The sequence below is a fragment of the Lissotriton vulgaris genome, chromosome 7, assembly GCF_964263255.1.
Source record: "Lissotriton vulgaris chromosome 7, aLisVul1.2, whole genome shotgun sequence".
Classification (NCBI taxonomy): Eukaryota; Metazoa; Chordata; class Amphibia; order Caudata; family Salamandridae; genus Lissotriton; species Lissotriton vulgaris.
The window spans coordinates 981793941-981809024 of record NC_141695.1 but is presented as its reverse complement, the minus strand read 5'-3'; positions in this window follow the sequence as shown (position 1 = coordinate 981809024).

Sequence of the window (15084 nt, the reverse complement as noted above, 5' to 3'; positions counted from 1 at the left end):
ATCTTATCGTATCTGAGTCATCTGTTTGGTGCCGCACTATCCCCAGACCTGGTCTACTCTCTTGTTATTTGTGTACTTGACTAGGGGATTTAGTAGACGGGTCTTTAAATATCCCCTTTGACCCTCCATACAGTTTTGTTTTATAGTATTTAGAGCAACTTTTCAGTTGCGGGTCTTTATATTCATTGTAAACACCGTGTGTTTGCATTTTTCTGAGCTCACCCAACTTAATTGTGTGTGTTGCTTCTCTATCCTCCCGGTCTCGGCCGCGTCCTCCCCTTAATGGCACTGGTTTTGTAATATTCTACCCCTCATGGCCACATTACAATTACTTGGAAAACTGTATGAGTGATGAGGATTTTGGGTCATGTTCCAGTATTGAGCAAACCTTTTGACAAAACTTACTTTTGGTCAAAGACAACGGGTTTTCCTTCTATTAACAGGTGGAGGGTTAGGTATATTGCATAGGTAATTTTACCGACACTGATATTTAGCACCCTAGATGCCAGCTTCTTACATCTAAATAATTTTCAACTCCAACCAGTGTGCGCGTCTCCATGACGATAATAAAACCTACATGCCACTTGTTTTTCTTATGTAGAGCACACGCTTGAGCCTTCTACCAAGTATTTTTAATCCCGGCTGTAACCCATTGCCGGCGCATGACAGTAGGAGTAGTGTTCCCTCGCGTCAGCGATGCGCGCTAGCTTGGTGGCAGACATCAGACCGTTTTTATAACGCGGCCCACCGGGAGGCTCTGAAGGCATTGGCGATTGATTAAGCTTGTATGCTCCTTGATTAATAAACTATACAATACGCTCTTTTCTCCTAAACCCTCACCGGCGATTCGGGACCGAAACGCGCATGCGCCATAAACTAGTGTCTCCCGTCGCGCTCGCCTGGGTAATCACTTCCGCATTGCTCACCACTGGACGGTGGTTATTTAGCAGCTTTGGACGTACCTACCATTACCTCCACTTCCGCTTGGTGCAACTACAGGGGTACCGACGGATAGGTGAGTACCCCGCCGGACCCTGCTGGTGTTAGTTAGCTTTTGATATTCAGCTCGTTTATTATATAACGGAGCTTGTCAGCTCAGCCGGTTCTTATCACTGAAGACACTATGCAGTAGGAGAGGACTCCGTTTTTCCTTTTCTTTTTCCTTGTCCAGCCTCTACATAGGAAGTTTGTAACATGGTTAGTCCAGCAGGTCTACTTTTTTCATCTTTTCCTCTTCTTATTCCACATGAGAGGGTTTGAAGTAAGACTTCTTCTAGTTGAGGTATCCTGTAGCTTTTTACAATGGGTTCAGGGATACTTTCATGCGTTGACATCAGATTATGTAACTGGCTGTGTCTCGCACTCCATGCGTTGGCATTAAATTATGTCATTCGGTGTGTCTCGCATTAGATGCGGAGGACAAATGTGCCTTTTGGGTTGATGTGGCGGGGACTGTGTCTGGTAGTTGATCACCTATCACACGTTTGTTGGGTTTTCTGGTGTAGAGCTATTGGCTGTGACATAGTAGAGTCATGTATTCACTTTGTCCCTTTTCTACACTGCAGAGCGGGGCCTCATACTCCCGAGCGGTTGCCGGGTGAGGTGAGGTCGTCACCCACACAAGGCTGGGTGAGTATCACTACGAGGAATTTCCTCTGTGTGATTAAGCTAGTATGCTTGAACCTATATATGCAGAATGTAAAATAATTCATGCAAGTGTTGTTCCATGCGGTTGCTCTGTATACAGGCAGATGTATGTGTGTTATATGTTGCTGTACAACAAAAATTCTCTTGTTTGTTGATAGGAAGAAGAAAGTTTCTCCTTCGCCAGTGGACGTCCAAGCGTTCTGCTTTCTGGTAGATATGTAACTGTCCTGTCTATCGGTATGGTTATTCAGTCCCCTACTTACTTTAACACGTGCGGTTATAGTAGCAGTAGCCATTACACACCCAAGGTCCTGAAGAAAGCAGGGGAATGGCCCCTTATGCTGAAACATGTCGACCAATTTGCACAGCGCCACTGGGTAGTTCAACTTCTCTACCAGGCGTGTTTTTAACCATTGACACACTGACTTTAGTATGTACACTCTTTCTGGGCCAGTGTAGCCAATTTTACTTTATCACTATTTCTTTGAGCACTGCACTTCATTTAGTCCACTCCATTGGAATCATTATGGCTGGACCGCGGACATCCTTTTCCACTACAGCACTGTAAGGCTGGGTGTGGTAAGGATTGATCAGCAATATCCCACGTGACGCAAACTCCACCAGTTGGGTGGTCTGATGGGACTTTTTCTAGCCTTTTGTGTCCAATAATTTTCAGCAACACTGGCACACATGTGCATCTTATCGTATCTGAGTCATCTGTTTGGTGCCGCACTATCCCCAGACCTGGTCTACTCTCTTGTTATTTGTGTACTTGACTAGGGGATTTAGTAGACGGGTCTTTAAATATCCCCTTTGACCCTCCATACAGTTTTGTTTTATAACATATAAGAGATGCCAGTCACTTTCGGACCATCTAGTCCATAGCCATTACTCCCCTGAAAAAGCTAATCAGACTTCCAACAAAATTGTTGGCTTTTTTCCTTGCCTACGCTGTAAGGCTTGTAAATACAGTAAGAAGGTCAAGGAGTATCCATGCAGATCGGGTGAGGACAGACCCAACAGGAAGATCACAAAACATCTGAACTGCAATTCAGAATATATAGTCTACTGTTTGGTCTGCCCGTGCCACAAACGATACATAGGGAGTACCATAAAACCAGCGAAAATGAGAATCCTAGAGCATATGAGGGCTATCGTGAACAATGACAAAACCTATCCGATAGTCCGTCACTTTGCAGAACAACATTAAAGCAATAGAGATTTACTTGTTTACTACTGCATAGATCAGGTTCCTAAAACAGAACGAGGGGGGAATAGAGAAAAAGCCCTCCGTATATTGGAATCGAGGTATATCTTGGACCTCAAAACGATGACACCATGGGGTCTTAACAATGATGCAGAAATGTGGGTACACCTTTGATAATCTCTCGATCTGTAAAACCAAACAATCTGTCAGAACATCAAGACAAAACTCCTTGACCAAATGAGAATAGAAATACACTGCAGCCTTGTAAATACGTATTCACTCCCTTTAACGCCATGTCGATTAGATATAAATTAATAATGGTGATACCAGTGAATTTTGCTCGCCAGGTGTGGCAAATCACAAGCCCATACAGGGCTTAATCACAACTAACCTGCCAAGCTTAAAATTGGTCCAACCACATGTATGTACATAGTGTAGGTTTGTATATAGCTGGCATTGAGTTGAACAATTTACCATCTGTATATATTGATTTGCACACAGTAATGGCAAGTATAAAATTGGGGAGTCACCCCTACATAACATCATGAAAAACTGTAATCTTGTAAATAGCAACGCCGGGTATCACAAATGTAAAGAGTGTAAATATGTGTCAGTCATGATAATTTTTTGTCAACTGTCAAACGTTGTTTTGAATTTTTGCACTAAGCACTTTACTTGTCGCCATTTTTGAACAGTAGAAAAGACTTTGTATAAACACACTACAAGATGGCCGCCATCAAATTGATTTTGTACCATCATCTATGTCCATGAACTAGAAAGGGCGGACTGTTTAAAATGGCGAATTTGTTTGTACACTGACGACACTGACGAAGCCTTGAGCGAAACGCGTCTGTCGGGGGTACTGGGGGGTTTGGAAATAAAATAATTGAAAGATCACGACATCGGAGTGCTTGCCGTTTCTTTCCGGACAACATTGTTTGGGAGCGTGTGGCGATATATATATATATATATATATATATATATTTTATCTACTGGTGGTCTCCAGTAGATAGTTAAAGCTAGGACCTATTTTCCATAGGTAATTTGCAACATTCTATTCGCAATAACTTTGGCGCCAATTGACGAATCTGTGAGACATTTTCAAAACTTATGGTCCGCTTCAGTCCGCTCCTATCCTGAAAGTTTCAGGGTAATTCGGCAAGCAGGTGGGGGCCAAGAAATAAGGGGGGTCCCAAAACATGTTTTCCCCTTGCAATTTCCCATAGAAAACTTTTGACACGGCTACAGCACGAACTGCTAAACGGAATGACACCAAATTTGGCAAAAAAGTAGCTGTTGGTTCAGAAAGATCCATTGTTAAATGGTGTAAAACCGTTCAGTAGTTGCTGAGAAAATCAAAAGTAAAAAACTTTCAATATCTATGGCCACGCAGGATCCGCCCACCATCCCGATCACTAACTTTACGGTAATTGGCTGTCAACACTCCAAACCAGGAAGTGTTGGCAGCCATCTTGTGCCTCAGTAGAACCGAGGCAGAAGAAATCTGTGAAATAAATGCACAAAAAGGGAAAAGGGGGCAGGGTAGAAACACCCTGACCACTTAGGCCTGCTTAGGGGTTCCTACAAGGGCCACCAAGGCCCCCCAATTTTTTTTTTTTTTTTAAATTGGCAAAATCCGCGAAGCATTTGTGGATCCAGCGGCAAAACAAGCCCAAAAGTGCTGGCTCCCACGCTTTGATACTATTTAGCCCTCGGGGGAGGGGGGGGGGGCAAGTCCCGGTGGCAATATTTTTATGTTATGGGCCCCCCAGCCACGGGGACTGCCACCCCTGGGGCTTTATTGCAATATGTGAGGGGGGCTCACAGTCCCCCAGTCCTGGGCACCGCCAACCCCCGGGGCTTCAAACATAAATGGTTGGAGTCGCAAAGGCCCCCCCAAGCCCAGGGGACCACCCCGGGGCTACAAGAATACATGGGTGGGGGGCTCAAAGGGGCGTGGCATCTGAACACCTCTCTGCAATGCAGCTCTCTGGCGCATACTGGAGGTACCTGGTGGGCTAGTTGGCCCCCAGGGACCTTCAGGATTAAAGAGGAATTAATTCCCCACCAAATGCGCCACAGGGTGTTTTTGCAGACATGTCACCTCAGGCCCTGCCCCCTTCCTTCACCATTGTGCAAATGTGCCCCCTGGCGAGCTGTAAGTTGGGGAATTAAATCCTCTTCAATTCTGAGGGTCCCGAGGGCCAATTAGCCAGCTCCAGTATGCGCCAGGGATATACGTTGCAGAGAGATGTGCTGGGGCCACGTCCCTTTTTACACCTCTCTGCAGCGCAGCTCTCTGGCACTTACTGGAGGTACCCAGTGGGCTAGTTTGACCCTAGGGACCCTCAGGATTCAAGGGGACTTAATATTCCAACTTAAAACTGACACAGGGCGCGTTTACACAGGGGTGAAGGGAGGGGACGGGGCCTGAGGTGACGTGTGCAAACACGCCTGTGGCATGTTTTAAGTTTGGAAAATAATTCCCTTACAATCCTGAGAGCCCCTGGGGGCCAACTAGCCCACCAGGTGGTTCCAGTAAGCGCCATTGCGCTCAATTGCAGAAAGGTGGTCCTGGCCGTACCCCTTATAACACCTCTCTGCAACAGCGCTTACTGGAGGTACCTAGTGGGCTAGTTTGACCCTAGGGAACTTCAGGATTTAAGGTAACTTAATCTCCTAACTTACAATGGACACAGGGTGTGTTTACATAGTGGGGAAGGGAGGGGACGGGCCTGAGGTGACATGTGCAAGCATATCCTGTGGTGCATTTTAAGTTGGGGAAATAATTCTCCTTCAATCCTGAGGGCCCCTGGGGGCCAACAAGCCCACCAGGTGCTTCCAGTAAGGGCCACTGTGCTGCATTGCAGACAGTTGGTCCAGGCCATGCCCCTTTTTACACCTCTCTGCAACACAGCTCTGTGGCACTACCTGGAGATACCGGGTGGGCTAGTTGGACCCAAGGGACACTCAGGATTCAAGGGGACTTTATCACCCAAATTAACAAGGCCACAGGGTGTGTTTGCACACATGTCACCTCAGGGCCCCCAATCCGATCACCAGTGTACAAACACGCCCTGTGGTGCGTTTTAAGAGGTGGTTTTTATCCCCCTGCCCTATTATGTACTAGGGATTACAGAGCCACTGTAATTACAGGAGCACCCCGACGCATAGTGTTCCCTAGTGTACGTAGGTGTTTTAACTGTAATCTAAGTTTCTTTTAGCATTCTGCTGGCTCTTGGACTGGTTAGTCAGAGTCAGTTACCACAAGTACCCTTCTGAAAAAGTTGAAAGTACAGGATGATTTTGCAACAAGGCCTCCTCTGTTTGTTCTTTCTGCACGTCTTCCTTCTTCCTGCACTTTTCTTCGTCTTTGAGGACTTCTGTTGCTTCTTTCGGTATTTCTTTTGCTTCTTTCTGTGTGTTTTTTCTTCTTTCTTCACATGTCGTACCTCTATAGTTATTGTTAGAAACTAGCATTTAAAAAACCTTAGAAATTCACTGAAAAAACCATAGGTTTCATGCATGTTATAGTTACAATTAGCATGTAAAAACCTTTGAAATTCACTGAAAAAACCATAGGTTTCAGACACGTTATAGTTATAGTTAGGAATTAGCATTTAAAAAACCTTAGAAAATCACTGAAAAAAACATAGGTTTCAGGGGTGTTATAGTTAGTTGGACATTTCCAACCATTGAAATTCCCCCGTTATAGTTAGTTCAGCTAACTATAACTCGCATGCCAGCAATGCACTGCTGATGACGTCACATATTACATCACTCATGACATGGTTAGTGACATCACTCATGACATCACTGATCAGTGAATATATATATATATATATATTCACTGAAAAAACCATAGGTTATAGACCATATATAGTTAGGAATTTGCATTTACAAAACCTTGAAAATTCACTGAAAAAACCATAGGTTAGAGACCATATATAGTTAGCTGGACATTTTATTGACATAAAACCAATGAAATTCCATATATAGTTAGTTGCACTAACTATATATCGCGCACCCGCAATCCACTGCTGATGATGTCACATATTACATCATTCATGACATGGTCAGTGACATCACTGATGACATCTCAAATGACATCACTGATGACATCACTGATGACATCTCAAATGACATCACTGATGACATCATCTCGTGTCTGTGTGTTTTTGTAAAGTTTAAATATGTTTTACATATTGAAGAATGAGTGGATATATGGAAGACTGAGTGTGTGTGTGGCTGGCTGGGAGGTGTGTGACTCTGTGCATATCAATGTGTACTTGTATCAGTGATTGTATAAGAGAGTAAGTATGTGTTAGTATATGTGTGAAAAGTATGGTGTTCTGTGTTTAACTGTATAGATGAGGAAATCGAAGTGTGATTGATTCTTCACAGGACTGACTAGGTGTATGAGTGCATATGATAGTGTTGTAATAATGAGTGACTGTATGTATGAGTGATTGTATGGGTGAATGAGTGAATGTGTGTGTAGACGTAGGAATCAGTGAGTGCGTATGTAGTAACTGGTATTGGTGTGTCATGATGTCATCAGTGATGTCATTTGAGATGTCATCAGTGATGTCATTTGAGATGTCATCAGTGATGTCATCAGTGATGTCACTGAAGTATGGTGTTCTGTGTTTAACTGTATAGATGAGGAAATGGAAGTGTGATTGATTCTTTACAGGACTGACTAGGTGTGTGAGTAACTCCATGGATGAGTGGCAGTGTGTGAGTGTCTGCATAGGTGTATGAGTGCATATGATAGTGTTGTAATAATGAGTGACTCTATGTATGAGTGATTGTATGGGTGAATGAGTGAATGTGTGTGTAGACGTAGGAATCAGTGAGTGCGTATGTAGTAACTGGTATTGGTGTGTCATGATGTCATCACTGATGTCATTTGAGATGTCATCAGTGATGTCATCAGTGATGTCATTTGAGATGTCATCAGTGATGTCATCAGTGATGTCACTGACCATGTCATGAATGATGTAATATGTGACATCATCAGCAGTGGATTGCGGGTGCGCGATATATAGTTAGTGCAACTAACTATATATGGAATTTCATTGGTTTTATGTCAATAAAATGTCCAGCTAACTATATATGGTCTCTAACCTATGGTTTTTTTAGTGAATTTTCAAGGTTTTGTAAATGCAAATTCCTAACTATATATGGTCTATAACCTATGGTTTTTTCAGTGAATTTCATTGGTTTTTTAAAAGCTAATATCTATAGCTGTAAAATATATTCTTTATTACGTGACGTATCACGTAGCCACGTGAGACGCCTCATGACGCGTCGCATAACCGTGACGTATCGGTTCTGCAGCGCAAACAAAACCCGTAACGTAAGCGTGCCGGAGCACGCTTACAGATATATATATTTTTTTTAACCTTAATTAGACAAAATCCACACGTGCACATATCTTGAGGCCTTGCAAAGGCACATCAAACAAACAGTCCCTACAATTTTGCCAAGTTTGCTGGAAATCTATTCCCTTAATTTTTTTTTACTGTTTCTCTTGGTTTTCCCCTTGTTACGCTTACCGGGACGCTACCCGGTACGCGAACCGGACGCTCCAAAAACACAAGATGGCGGACTCCCGTTACGCTGCCGGTTAGCTGCCCGGTTCGCGTACCGGGAAGCGCCTCTACCGCGAAAAATCGCGGGGTACTTTAATATCCCCCTCATCAATCCTAGGGGGTCAGGAGGGGTTTACCTTGCCCCCTTTCCTTCATTTCCCCCTTCTTTTTTCACCACATCTTGTCTCTCGAACCTACCGAGAGACAAGATGGCGGCCGCTCCGGACTGTTTACAATGTTGACAGCTACGCTGCCGGTTAGCTGCCCGGTTAGCTGCCCGGTGAGCTGCCCGGTTCGCGTACCGGGACGCGCCTCTACGGCGTAAAATCGCAAAAATTTTTGCCCCACGGGGCACTTTAATATCCCCCTCATCAATCCTAGGGGGTCAGGAGTGGTCTACCTTGCCCCCTTTCCTTCATTTCCCCCTTCGTTTTTCACCACATCTTGTCTCTCGATCGTACCGAGAGACAAGATGGCGGCCGCTCCGGTTTGTTTAGAATGTTGACAGACACCGGAGAGCCAATCAGATTCGCTTCGCGAAGTTCCGTTACGCGTCAGGTACGCGAACCGGGGCGCTAACCGGAGCGCTGTCACAGATATATATATTTTTTTAAACGTTAATTTCTCAAAATCCACTGGAGCACATATATTGAGACATAGCAAAGGCACGTCGGGCAAACCATATCTACAATTTTGCCAAGTTTCATGTAAATCTATTCAGCCGTTCGAGCTAAAAGTGAGTCCAACCGCCCTATGGAAAAATGAATGGGCAAAACGCGTTTTGGGACCCCCCTTTGTTCTCGGCCCCCCCTTGACGAAACCCCACCAAATTTTCAGGGGCTGCTCAGAAAAAGAATGTGCCATTTTCCTGAAAATTTCAGCCAATTCCGTCCACAAACGCCAAAGTTATTAGACATAGAATTTTCAGAAATCCCATAGAGAAAAAATCCTAACTATATATACCCACTGGCTATCGCCAGTAGGTAATATACATATATAAACATATGTAATCTGCATATCTATATAAATATAAATGCATGCATACATATACATATATGCATACATATGCATGTTATTTACATGAAAGTTTTAAAAACACTAATAAAAGCAAAGCTAAAAAGCCACCTCATTACAAACAGAATGGCTTTAACTTAAACGAGGGCGAGATCTATTGCATTTTCAATGCTTGTTTACTTTGGTTCTATCAAGAAGGCATTCAGATGTGTCACACATTTGCCATAAATTCTGAATGTTAGCACTCTAGTTGCTCATTAGATCACTGTAGTAAAGCTAGTGCTCACCAGGGAAGTCTGCTGCTAATCATGGTTTGCAGCCATTTTCCCGCATTTTTTATCCCGCAGACTTTCAGTCCGCATACCATTATCCCGCAAGGTCATTGAGCTCGCATACCATTATCCCGCATTTTTTCAAAACGCATGTGCATTTATCGCGCATGCCTTTACAAAGAATTACGTTTTAAAGGCATGTATGGTAAATGCATTTGCGTTGTGAAAACCACGATGACGAGAGAGGTAAGTGGGTTTGTGTTAATTTTTTCGTGGGTTAGTGATTGTGTAGTGTAGTGTAGTGTTGTGTAGTGTAGTGTTGTGTTAGTGTAGTGTAGAGTTGTGGTGGTTGTTTAGTGTAGGGTCATGCTGGGGGTAGTGTTTTAGGGTTTAGGGTTGTGTTGTAGTGTTTGCGTAGTGTAGGGTCATGCTGGGGGTAGTGTTTTAGGGTTCAGGGTAGTGTTGTAGTGTTTGCGTAGTGTAGGGTCATGCTGGGGGTAGTGTTTTAGGGTTTAGGGTTGTGTTGTAGTGTTTGCGTAGTGTAGGGTCATGCTGGGGCTAGTGTTTTAGGGTTTAGGGTTGTGTTGTAGTGTTTGCGTAGTGTAGGGTCATCCTGGGCGTAGTGTTTTAGGGTTTAGGATAGTGTTGTAGTGTTTGCGTAGTGTAGGGTCATGCTGGGGGTAGTGTTTTTGGGTTTTGGGTAGTGTTGTAGTGTTTGCGTAGTGTAGGGTCATGCTGGGGTGTAGTGTTTTAGGGTTTAGGGTAGTGTTGTAGTGTTGTAGTGTTTGCGTAGTGTAGGGTCATGCTGGGGGTAGTGTTTTAGGGTTTTGGGTAGTGTTGTAGTGTTTGCGTAGTGTAGGGTCATGCTGGGGGTAGTGTTTTAGGGTTTTGGGTAGTGTTGTAGTGTTTGCGTAGTGTAGGGTCATGCTGGGGGGTAGTGTTTTAGGGTTTTGGGTAGTGTTGTAGTGTTTGCGTAGTGTAGGGTCATGCTGGGGGTAGTGTTTTAGGGTTTTGGGTAGTGTTGTAGTGTTTGCGTAGTGTAGGGTCATGCTGGGGGGTAGTGTTTTAGGGTTTTGGGTAGTGTTGTAGTGTTTGCGTAGTGTAGGGTCATGCTGGGGGTAGTGTTTTAGGGTTTTGGGTAGTGTTGTAGTGTTTGCGTAGTGTAGGGTCATGCTGAGGGTAGTGTTTTAGGGTTTTGGGTAGTGTTGTAGTGTTTGTGTAGTGTAGGGTCATGCTGGGGGTAGTGTTTTAGGGTTTAGGGTAGTGTTGTAGTGTTTGCGTAGTGTAGGGTCATGCTGGGGGTAGTGTTTTAGGGTTTAGGGTAGTGTTGTAGTGTTTGCGTAGTGTAGGGTCATGCTGGGGGTAGTGTTTTAGGGTTTAGGGTAGTGTTGTAGTGTTTGCGTAGTGTAGGGTCATGCTGGGGTGTAGTGTTTTAGGGTTTTGGGTAGTGTTGTAGTGTTTGCGTAGTGTAGGGTCATGCTGGGGGTAGTGTTTTAGGGTTTAGGGTAGTGTTGTAGTGTTTGCGTAGTGTAGGGTCATGCTGGGGGTAGTGTTTTAGGGTTTAGGGTAGTGTTGTAGTGTTTGCGTAGTTTAGGGTCATGCTGGGGTGTAGTGTTTTAGGGTTTTGGGTAGTGTTGTAGTGTTTGCGTAGTGTAGGGTCATGCTGGGGGTAGTGTTTTAGGGTTTAGGGTAGTGTTGTAGTGTTTGCCTAGTGTAGGGTCATGCTGGGGTGTAGTGTTTTAGGGTTTTGGGTAGTGTTGTAGTGTTTGCGTAGTGTAGGGTCATGCTGGGGGTAGTGTTTTAGGATTTAGGTTAGTGTTGTAGTGTTTGCGTAGTGTAGGGTCATGCTGGGGGTAGTGTTTTAGGGTTTATGGTTGTGTTGTAGTGTTTGCGTAGTGTAGGGTCATGCTGGGGGTAGTGTTTTAGGGTTTAGGGTTGTGTTGTAGTGTTTGTGTAGTGTAGGGTCATGCTGGGGGTAGTGTTTTAGGGTTTAGGGTAGTGTTGTAGTGTTTGCGTAGTGTAGGGTCATGCTGGGGTGTAGTGTTTTAGGGTTTTGGGTAGTGTTGTAGTGTTTGCGTAGTGTAGGGTCATGCTGGGGGTAGTGTTTTAGGGTTTAGGGTAGTGTTGTAGTGTTTGCGTAGTGTAGGGTCATGCTGGGGGTAGTGTTTTAGGGTTTAGGGTAGTGTTGTAGTGTTTGTGTAGTGTAGGGTCATGCTGGGGGTAGTGTTTTAGGGTTTAGGGTAGTGTTGTAGTGTTTGTGTAGTGTAGGGTCATGCTGGGGGTAGTGTTTTAGGGTTTAGGGTAGTGTTGTACTATTTGTGTAGTGTAGGGTCATGCTGGGGGTAGTGTTTTAGGGTTTAGGGTAGTTTAGTTGTTTAGTGTATGCTAAAGGCATATTCGTTCTAAAAGTTTTCGTTATTTTAATTTGCGGCCTAATAGTACATGCGGGAATTTTTTTTGCGGACTGATGGTATGCGGGATTTCGTCATATATTCGCTAATCATACTTTCTATGGCAAAATGAACCCCCTCATTTTGTTCCTTTTTAAATTAAATGTTTTAAGAGTTACCACTTTATTCCAATCAAGATGGCTTCAGGTGTGCCATACCTTTGTAATAAGTAGGACTGTTAGCACTCTAGTTGTTCTTTAGAACACTCTGGGACAATCTGTCATTGGGCTATAGTTGGGCTACATCTGGCTGATATTTGGGCTACATTTGGTTTTTTTTGTCTCTGGTGGCCATCTTTGGGCTACATTGGGCTACATTGGGCTACATTGGGCTACATTTGGGCTCCAACATATATATATCCCAATGTAGCCCAATATATATTTTTCAAAGTTAATTTTCGTAAAAACCACTGGAGCCTATATCTTGAGACATAGCAAAGGCACATCGGGCTAACAGTCCCTACAATTTTGCCAAGTTTGGTGTAAATCCATTCAGCCGTTCAGGCTAAAAGTGAGGCCAACCGCCCTATGGAAAATTGCATGGGAAAAACACGTTTTGGGACCCCCCTTTTTTCTCGGCCCCCCCTTGACGAAACCCCCCCAAATTTTCAGGGGCTGCTCAGAAACAAAATGTTCCATTTTCCTGAAAATTTCAGCCAATTCTGTCCTCATAAGCCAAAGTTATTCGACATAGAATTTTCAAAAATCCCATAGGAAAAAAATCCTAACTATATATACCTACTGGCTATCGCCAGTAGGTAATATATATATATATATATATATATATATATATATATATATATATATGAGGTACGTGGCGCTCCTTTAGGCAACACACAGCATTCAGCTGAACAGTAGACACAGGAACCAGCAAGACCCGTAGTTGGTGCAAATATTTTTATTTTAGTATTAAGCCCAGCACCAGTCCGCCATGACGCGTTTCGGCTAGAGATAGCCTTGATCACATGACAACGTCACGAGGGCTGATCACCCTTTTCAAAGTGCAATGTGCCATCACATGGTATTAGAAACAGAAAAAATACTGTCAATGTTTCTAAACCTCGAGACAAATAATTACGGCATGAATGCCTGTATAATGTTCACAGTGTTACACAATTAGCATCATAAATACATGTTAATATACTAAACATTATGAAATTACGCACAGTATAAAAATGTTTTCACTTTTGCTATACAAGTTAATACATGCATATTTACACGGCACTGGCAATGATAAACTTTTAAAATTCATATAAAAGTTAAGAAGGCCTATAAATAGTTATATAAATATTAAAATATAACTAAAATTGTAATTGATTAGTAAACACATTTGATCATGGTATTGTATACTGAAGCCCATAGATCAATAAAGTGCAATGATGCCATAATGGGCATATATCCCAGCCAGAGATGTAAACATTATACTTGTGCAAAATATGCTAATTGTGCAACATAAGCTGATGGCAAGAAAGTGCTACCAAGTGCGTGAAAATTAAAATCTAAATGAAAATAATATGTTAGGCATGGAGGGAAAAGGGGATGTAGGGTATTCAAACATAATGTGTGATCCACAGTTCATAGTCAATCAATACTGATACGAGTGCAACAACTCAAAGATTCTAACAGTTACATGGATAATTGGCTCAATCAGTGCATACTTAGATAATTTCAGAGATACGTGTGGCAGTCCTCCCCTGTATTGAGGCCTAGCAGTGCCTTAGTATCCAAAAGGATTATATAGCGAGTCTCAAGTTTTCTTAAAAGGGACTCCCTATCACCGCCTCTCCTTTGGGGAGGAACACAGTCAATCGCGAAATACCTAAGTAGGGATGCATCCTTTCCATGTTTACTCTCGAAGTGCCTAGCCACTGGGTAAGCTGCATCTGCATGGGTGATCGCTCGCAGATGTTGTAGTATGCGCTTATGCACCTGTGGCCTGGTGCTGCCAACATATCTTAGGCCACCTGGGCACTCCAAGACGTACACAACAAATTCTGATTTACAGTTTAATTTTTGTTGGATTTTAATTGGAAAGGGTGAGAGTGGGGTAGAGACCTCGGTCTTACTGATGCCATGTTTACATGCTTTGCAGCTAGAGCATCTCAAAAAGCCTTTACTGTCATTGAGCCATGTACCTGACACCACTTCAGGGCTGCTAGAAACCAGACTGTCCTTCATTGAGTGTGCTTTACGATATGTAATGCTAGGATTTTTGCTGATGGCTGATCCAATCACTGGATCACAGGAGACTAAAGGCCAGTTATCTTTGATTATTTTATGGATACTTTTATGCTGTTTATTGTATGCCATAATCAATCTTGTCTCATTATCAGTGCCAACAGTAACAGAGCTAGTTTGTACACTACCTGAGCCCAGGAGTGCAGTTCTATCAATTCTATTAGCCCTGTAAGTCGCATTATCTATCGTGTCTGTTTTGTAGCCACGCTCAACAAATCGGGCCCTACATGCTGATTGTGCCAGCCGGCACTCTTCCTCACTGCTGCAAATCCTTCTGATACGCAACATCTCCCCATAAGGGATGCTGCGTATCAGATGTGCTGGGTGATGGCTTCCAGCATGCAGCAGTGTATTCCCAGCTGTGGGTGTGCGGTATAGTCTGGTATGCAAGCTGTTATCACAAACATATAATTCCACATCCAAAAATACAATGGATACTCTGCTCAGGGTGCTCGTAAATTGTATGTTCAAGTTGTTAGTATTCAATTCTTCAATGAACAAAGTCACCTCTGACTCGGATCCATCCCATACAAAAACCAGGTCATCTATATATCTTAACCAAAGTTTAACTTTGGTGTCCATAACGGTTGCAAATTTCTTCCTCAGGACCTGCTCCTCCCAGTACCCCATATGTAGACAGGCGTAACTGGGAGAGAAGCA